The sequence below is a fragment of the Dysidea avara genome, chromosome 1 (assembly GCF_963678975.1).
Source record: "Dysidea avara chromosome 1, odDysAvar1.4, whole genome shotgun sequence".
Taxonomy (NCBI): Eukaryota; Metazoa; Porifera; class Demospongiae; order Dictyoceratida; family Dysideidae; genus Dysidea; species Dysidea avara.
The window spans coordinates 39133471-39141731 of NC_089272.1; positions in this window are offsets into that span (position 1 = coordinate 39133471).

An 8261-nucleotide genomic window follows, 5' to 3' on the forward strand; every position below is an offset into this window, starting at 1 on the left:
GTGCTGATTTCAATAAAGTTGTGTTTCTTGTCCCCTAAAGCAGAGAGAACTTATAAAGTGGTTACTGTGTTCATTATTATGTACAATATTGAAGAGCTGTTCAGACACTTTAAGTTTACAAATGGAACACAATTACTTTGTGAGCATTCAGCACTGGGCAGCAGTGAATATAGGATGACAGCCCTATATGGACTTGAGGCTTAAGTAATTAAATAGATGATAGATCATTCTCCTTTGTGCCTTCAGCATTTATAAGCTCCTGAGTGTACACATAATGTTACACCTTTATTAACAATTGCATGAGATTCTTGCATTATGAATTCCTCAGACTATGGGTTGCTTAACTCATGATTAAAATTTTGTTTCCAACTGGCATTCAGACTGGATGACTGACTTATTGACACATCGACTGACTGACTAACCGACTGACCGACTGACTGACCGACTGACTGACTGACTGACTGACTGACTGACTGATTGACGGACTGACCGACTGACTGACAAAAGTAACTTAACAATGGGCAATGCTAATTTGATTTTAAAATTAAATATTTTGCTTGTAGTATCTTTTTGCTAGTTATCTGTCATGCAAACTAAGAATAAAGCAAAAATACAACAACAAAAAAAGACAACAATGGGTAAATAAGAATTGTCCATAGCTAATTTCTGCTTCCAATAACAAATTCAAATTTGCCTGTTGTTCTCCATCTTTAACAATCTCCCTGCATTAGTGCAGAATTCACTTTGTGATAAAATTAGAAGGCAATCCCTAGTTAAAATGACACTCCTGAATGCGCGTTCCCACTTCATGGAAGATATCTGTCTAGGTTTCAAATCAACAACACTTTTATACACCACTTAAGGATATATACCATTTTAATGACAAGAATAAATTCCTCAAAATATGTCCATCCTAGAGCAGTTGAACTTTAAAACATGTTATGTTCAGTAGTTCATGTTTGTGGGTTTTTAAGTAGTTCATGAGAAGTCTCAAACCATTGAACTAGCATTTGTAAACACACATTAATGAGGTCTTAAAATTGACAAGGGGAGTACATCCTGACCACCTGGAAGACTACTGAAAGTATTCATTGACAAGCATAAACTGGATGGCTGCAGTTTCTAGACTGCCCATGTCTAGTCATGTACTTTTTTCTACTTTCTGCACCTTTTCAAACATATGTACTTCATTGTGAACAGGCTGTAGGTCCCACAGACCTTCAACACTTGCACTGTAAGGTCTTAATAAAAAATAAATAGATATTTTATTACAAAACTGACATCTACTAGAAATCAATAAAACACATTGTGATTAGCTAACTTGACAACAAAAACATTACCCAAAGTTGGTGTCATGAGCTGCATTTTGTAATTATTAGTAGTGCTTAACCCTACGTACCCTTGATCATGGCTGTAAATATATTATAGCATACTAAGCACCTAGCTGTATATTACCACACAATCACATGTCTAATTACTGCAGATAATGAAATAACTTACAATACACTCCACATCAATTTTGTTTATTGTAGCATATGTTATATTTCAAATATTCAACCCACTTCAATCCATTAGGAGTTAGCTACTTATTTGATTATGATTTTTCACAATGGTATTTGCAATTCAGGTATATACACCACCACAGGTGGTGGGTTAGAAATTGGTATATCAACAGAGAAATGCCACTGAGGAGGTCATGTGGAGTACTTAGCCTAAATGAAGGGATCTGTTCCACTCATAATAAAATGAATAAAATTAATGTAAAATCATTTGGACAACCATGCAATATAGTGTCAATACTTCTTGTGTTTCAGCTGGACAATGGCAGTTCAAGGTACTAGTGTATTCCCAAAGGCTGGCACATGGCACAGTCTCTAGAAATCCACTCATGAAAAGCGGCCCCAAGCAAATGCTGTGGTATAAATGTGTAGTGTACATTAATGTACATAATATCTAAGTACCTCACAGGGTGGCTACACCACTGACTTAATGAATGTTAGTACACTAAACTGGTAAGGAAACTAAATACAAGTTGCCACACAACAAAATGATATAATACAGTATGGTATGCTAAACATTTGACACATTATAACTTATTTCTTTATGTGACCAATTTTTTGAAACTTGTTGATACACGCAGCATTATTAAAAGTATAAAGCAACACAATGACAGGCAACAATCAGTGGTATAAGAGAGTGCTACTTTGAAACATGGCAACCAGTACTAACCACAGCTGCTATAGTCTAGCTGCTTACATAGTTTGAGGCTATAGAGTGTGTTTAATTATGATTATGTGATAGTCAAGATCACTAGACTGAATTAGTTCAAGACATCAAAAGAACATTCATTACACTTTTATGTTACTTTTACTATAACAAACTTTTCAATATGTGACTAAGCTGATGCTAGTCATTGCAGTTCTTAGAAATGTTCCTGTTTTTAGACAAACAAGAAAGAGTATTGTAATGTTATGGCAGAGTCTGGAGATGTCAATCAGTGTAGTGATGTCCACAATTGAAGACATCTGTTAATGGAGCTCACATTACATCAGTGTTATTGATCACCACATTGTTAAAATTGTGTAATTTCATAATATAGGTGATAATCAAGACACACGGTAGTGTGTCGTTCGGCCCAAGAAGCCGGCGCGTAACACCCGTGAGTATATTGACAGGAAGAAAGAAAACGCAATTTTCGCACCTCCGTAGCTCTGTGCTTCCTTGATGAAACAAGACGATTTTTGCTGTGGACATTCCCTCCAACTGCAGCACTCCACATTCCAAATTTGAGCGAAATCGCTTCGCGCGTTCCCGAGATATGCGACTTCAAAAATTGGCTCAGTTTCTTCGTTTTTTTCTTCTTCTTATTTTTCTTTTTCTTGTCGCACACTTACAAAAATTGCTATAAAACTCGAACGCCATATCCGATTGCCTTGAAATTTGGCACACAGAAGGGGGATATAAAGGCGCATCTCGGTACCAACTTTGGCTGGAATACGATAAACAGGCAAAGAGTTATGAGCGATTATTCACGAAAATTAACACCAATATGTTGTCACGCCTACAGGGTAAACCGCGTATGGGAAGAAGCTGAAAATCGGTGGGTGAATAGGTTAACTATTGAACCTCAAACCTTTTGTGGTTTGAAAGAAATCGAGCTAAAAAACAGGAAGATACAACGAAAAAACCAACAGTGTGTAACAATTACGCAATCGAAATTAGCTAATAAAAACCTACTACTTGCCACGCCTACCAGATAAACCACTTTAGGTATTGCTTTGAAAATCGCTGTATAGATGGAGTAGTCATCTTAGAAAGGCTCTTCAATGGTGTAGAAGAATCAGACTTAAAGCCACGGAGTTATAACACGAAATCCAACTTGGTGCAGCAAGTGCGAGATCGAGATACTCTAATAGAGCAGTCATCCTAATAGAGCAGTCACCCTGAAGAGAATTCAAGAGATCAGCTAGAAACAAGAAACCTGTATAGAGATCAGCTACACACAAGTCACCCTGTAGAGAGATCAGCTAGAAGAAGTTACCTTGTAGGGAGTTCATGCAACTATGGAAATGGATAGTTCAGCTAGAAAAAATCTAGAGTTCAGCTACAAAGAAACCACCATGTAGAGAGTTCAGCTACAAACAAATCGTCCTGTGGAGAGATCAATAGAAGAAGTTACCTTGCAGAGAGTTCAGCTACAAAGAAACCACCATGTAGAGAGTTCAGCTATAAACAAATCGTCCTGTGGAGAGATCAATAGAAGAAGTTACCTTGCAGAGAGTTCATGCAGCTACAAAGAAACCATCATGTAGAGAGTTCAGCTATAAACAAATCTCCCTGTAGAGAGATCAGCTAGAAGAAGTTACCTTGTAGAGAGTTCAGCTTCAAACAAATCACCCTGTAGAAAGATCAGCTAGAAGAGGTCACCTTGTAGAGAGTTCAGTTACAAAGAAACCACCATGTAGAGAGCTCAGCTACAAACTAGTGACTTTGTAGAGACATCAGCTAGAAGAAGTTACCTTGTAGAGAGTTCAGCTACAAACAAATCACCCTGTAGAGAGATCAGCTAGAAGAAATTACTTTGGTGAGAGTTCAGCTACAAAGAAACCACCACGTAGAGAGTTCAGCTGCAAAGAAATCACCCTGTATAAAATTCTGCCACAAGCAAATTGCCCTGTAGAAAGATCAGTTAGAAGAAGTTACCTTGTAGATAGTTCAGCTACAAACAGATCTCCCTGTAGAGAGATCAGCTAGAAGAAATTACCTTGTAGAGAGTTCAGCTACAAAGAAACCACCATGTAGAGAGTTCAGCTGCAAAGAGATCACCCTGTAGAAAATGCAGCCACAAACAAATTGCCCTGTAGAAAGATCAGTTAGAAGAAGTTACCTTTTAGAGAGTTCAGCTACAAAGAAACCACCCTGTAGAGAGATCAGCTAGAAGAAGTTACCTTGTAGATCGTTCAGCTACAAACAAATCACCCTGTAGAGAGATCAGCTAGTCTAAGAAGAAGTTATCTTGTAGAGAGTTCAACTACAAAGAAATCACCCTGTAGAGAGATCAGCTAGAAGAAGTTACCTTGTAGATCGTTCAGCTACAAACAAATCACCCTGTAGAGAGATCAGCTAGAAGAAGTTACCTTGTAGAGAGTTCAGCTACAAAGAAACCATTTTGTAAAGAGCTCAGCTGCAAACAAATCACCAGTACAGAATTCAGCTATGAACAAATCACCCTGTAGAGAGATCAGCTAGAAGAAGTTACCTTGTAGATAGTTCAGCTACAAACAAATCTCCCTGAAGAGAGATCAGCTAGAAGAAATTACCTTGTAGAGAGTTCAGCTACAAAGAAACCACCATGTAGAGAGTTCAGCTGCAAAGAAATCACCCTGTAGAAAATTCTGCCAGAAACAAATTTCCCTGTAGAAAGATCAGTTATAAGAAGTTACCTTTTAGAGAGTTCAGCTACAAAGAAACCATCATTTAGAAAGTTCAGCTTCAAACAAATCATCCTGTAGAGAGATCAGCTAGAAGAAATTACCTTGTAGAGAGTTCAGCTACAAAGAAACCATCATTTAGAAAGTTCAGCTTCAAACAAATCACCTGTAGAGAGTTCAGCTACAAACAAATCTCCCTGTAGAGAGATAAGCTAGAAGAAGTTACCTTGTAGATAGTTCAGCTGCAAACAAATCTCCCTGTAGAGAGATCAGCTAGAAGAAGTCACCTTGTAGAAATTTCAGTTACAAAGAAACCACCATGTAGAGAGTTCAGCTACAAACTAGCCACCTTGTAGAGACATCAGCTAGAAAAGTTACCTCGTAGAGAGTTCAGCTACAAACAAATCACCCTGTAGAGAGATCAGCTAGAAGAAATTACCTTGTAGATAGTTCAGCTACAAACAAATCACCCTGTAGAGAGATCAGCTAGAAGAAATTACCTTGTAGATAGTTCAGCTACAAACAAATCACCCTGTAGAGAGATCAGCTAGAAGAAGTTACCTTGTAGATAGTTCAGCTACAAACAAATCTCCCTGTAGAGAGATCAGCTAGAAGACATTACCTTGTAGAGAGTTCAGCTACAAAGAAACCATCATGTAGAGAGTTCAGCTGCAAAGAAATCACCACTGCCCAAATTTCAAGGCAATAGCTCTTTCCAATCTGAAGTTATCAATTGTCAAAGTTGGCAAATTGGATGTGTGTGGAAGACCCCTTTTTCGCAAATCCGGTCACATATGTATTATATATATAATTTGTACATTTACTGATAAAATATTTAAAGTACATCTATACACTGTACTTCATCTTTTCTTCTTCCTGTAGTAAAGAAAAAAAACATAGGTTAAAAAAGTCCCAAAGCTGGCCATAGGCCGGCTTTGGGGTATACAAATACAAAAAGAAATGAAATCTAATCCAAAACAGCTAAGCTGTAAAAAAAGGGTGCGGCCCTCAGAAAGGCTATGGTGAAAAAAGATGTGAAATCCAAGGTGGCGGCCAAGAAATGGCTGTGATGGTAGGTTAATGGTAAAAATTTTAATAACGACAATTCAGGTGAATTTTTGTGCCACTTCACAAAATTTACCTGAATTGTCATTATTAAAATTTTTACCATTAACCTACCATCACAGCCATTTCTTGGCCGCCACCTTGGATTTCACATCTTTTTTCACCATAGCCTTTCTGAGGGCCGCACCCTTTTTTTACAGCTTAGCTGTTTTGGATTAGATTGTCATTACCTGGAACCAATAAAAGTGTTTATGATAGCATAATAAAGAGCAAACAACAACATCCACCAGTAAAAACTCTTTAAATGATACAATGAAATCATTTCCTTCTAGGAACTATGAAACTCATAATAAGTTAATAGACTATGCAATCACTCATACCACATGTTGACTTATTCATTTGTGTACACACAACACACTAGTGATCTTGTGACTGTGGGCTAATCACAAGTCTAGCTGGTTAACAGTGAAATGATTCATCTGATGTAGCTACCTTTATTATGATGTTATGGGTAATAATTATTAAGGACAATTGTTACACATCACTCAACAATGTGATTTGTTTAGTGTACACCAGTAAAAATGAATGATATGAAGTATGGTAATACAACTACAGTTTATATTATATAATTAGTTAAAGGTAAGTATAAAGTTTGATGTTCAACTATTGTACAGTGTATTGTTCTTTAGACCAGTAAGTTCTGCAAGAGCTGGAGGAATGGAAGAACACTTTTGAATTCGCACCAGCTGACATGTTGCTTACAAGGACACTTTAGATCACGAACAATTACTCTTAGTGAGTTTATAGTTTCTTATTATGTGTCATTTTGTATTATATACTGTAGATCAAATGAAGATAATCAAATTCTGACACTGTTACTTCATAAAAGTCAGTTTTGTGTATAAAAAAAGTGTTGACATATTAGCCAGCTAACATGAGGAAGTAGTTGATGACTGGCTTAGACACAGTAGGGAAGCTGTATCATAACCCAAGGTAGAAAGAAAACTTGTTATAAAGCAGCACCTATATGGCTTCAAATTACAAGTACATACATGAATCACTACATATAAAACAATAAAGTGATAGTAACTATGAGTATAATTTTAATGAACTGGTAGAGATATAAATTTGCAGTAGAAATTAGTTCACTAGAAGTTCCATTACAACTCATGAATTTATTTAAATTCCCATCATTTCTTACTCTTTTGTAATTGGGGTAGTATAATGGTGTATTGTTTATAATACATAACATTTTCTGTGATAATTTTGACTTTTGACTATTAGCTTGTTGTCATGGCTACCTGGCTGTATCCAGTGAATCCCCTTAGTATATACCATAACATTACACTAAGAAGTATGGTCACGTACAGTTTATATAATGCTACCAAGAGTTCATGTATTAGTTATCTAATCCAAAACAGCCAAGCTGTAAAAAAACAGTGCGGCCCTCAAAAAGGCTATGGTGATAAAAGATGTGAAATCCAAGGTGGCGACCAAGAAATGGCTGTGATGGTAGGTTAATGCTAAAAATTTTAATAACGACAATTCAAGTGAATTTTTGTGCCACTTGGTCTTGGCAAAAAAATTCGCCTAAATTGCCGTTATTAAAATTTTTACCATTAACCTACCATCACAGCCATTTCTTGGCCGCCACCTTGGATTTCACATCTTTTATCACCATAGCCTTTTTGAGGGCCGCACTGTTTTTTTTTACAGCTTGGCTGTTTTGGATTAGATTTCATTTCTTTTTGTATTTGTATACCCCAAAGCCGGCCTATGGCCAGCTTTGGGACTTTTTTAACCTGTCTTTTTTTCTTTACTACAGGAAGAAGAAAAGGTGAAGCAGATGTACTTTAAATATTTCTGATTTTATCAGTAAATGTACAGATTATATATCTAATCCAAAACAGCCAAGCTGTAAAAAAAGTGTGCGGCCCTCAGAAAGGCTATGGTGAAAAAAGATGTGAAATCCAAGGTGGCGGCCAAGAAATGGCTGTGATGGTAGGTTAGTGGTAAAAATTTTAATAATGACAATTCAGGTGAATTTTTGTGCCGCTTCACAAAAATTCACCTGAATTGTCGTTATTAAAATTTTTACCACTAACCTACCATCACAGCCATTTCTTGGCCGCCACCTTGGATTTCACATCTTTTTTCACCATAGCCTTTCTGAGGGCCGCACACTTTTTTTACAGCTTGGCTGTTTTGGATTAGATTTCATTTCTTTTTGTATTTGTATACCCCAAAGCCGGCCTATGGCCAGCT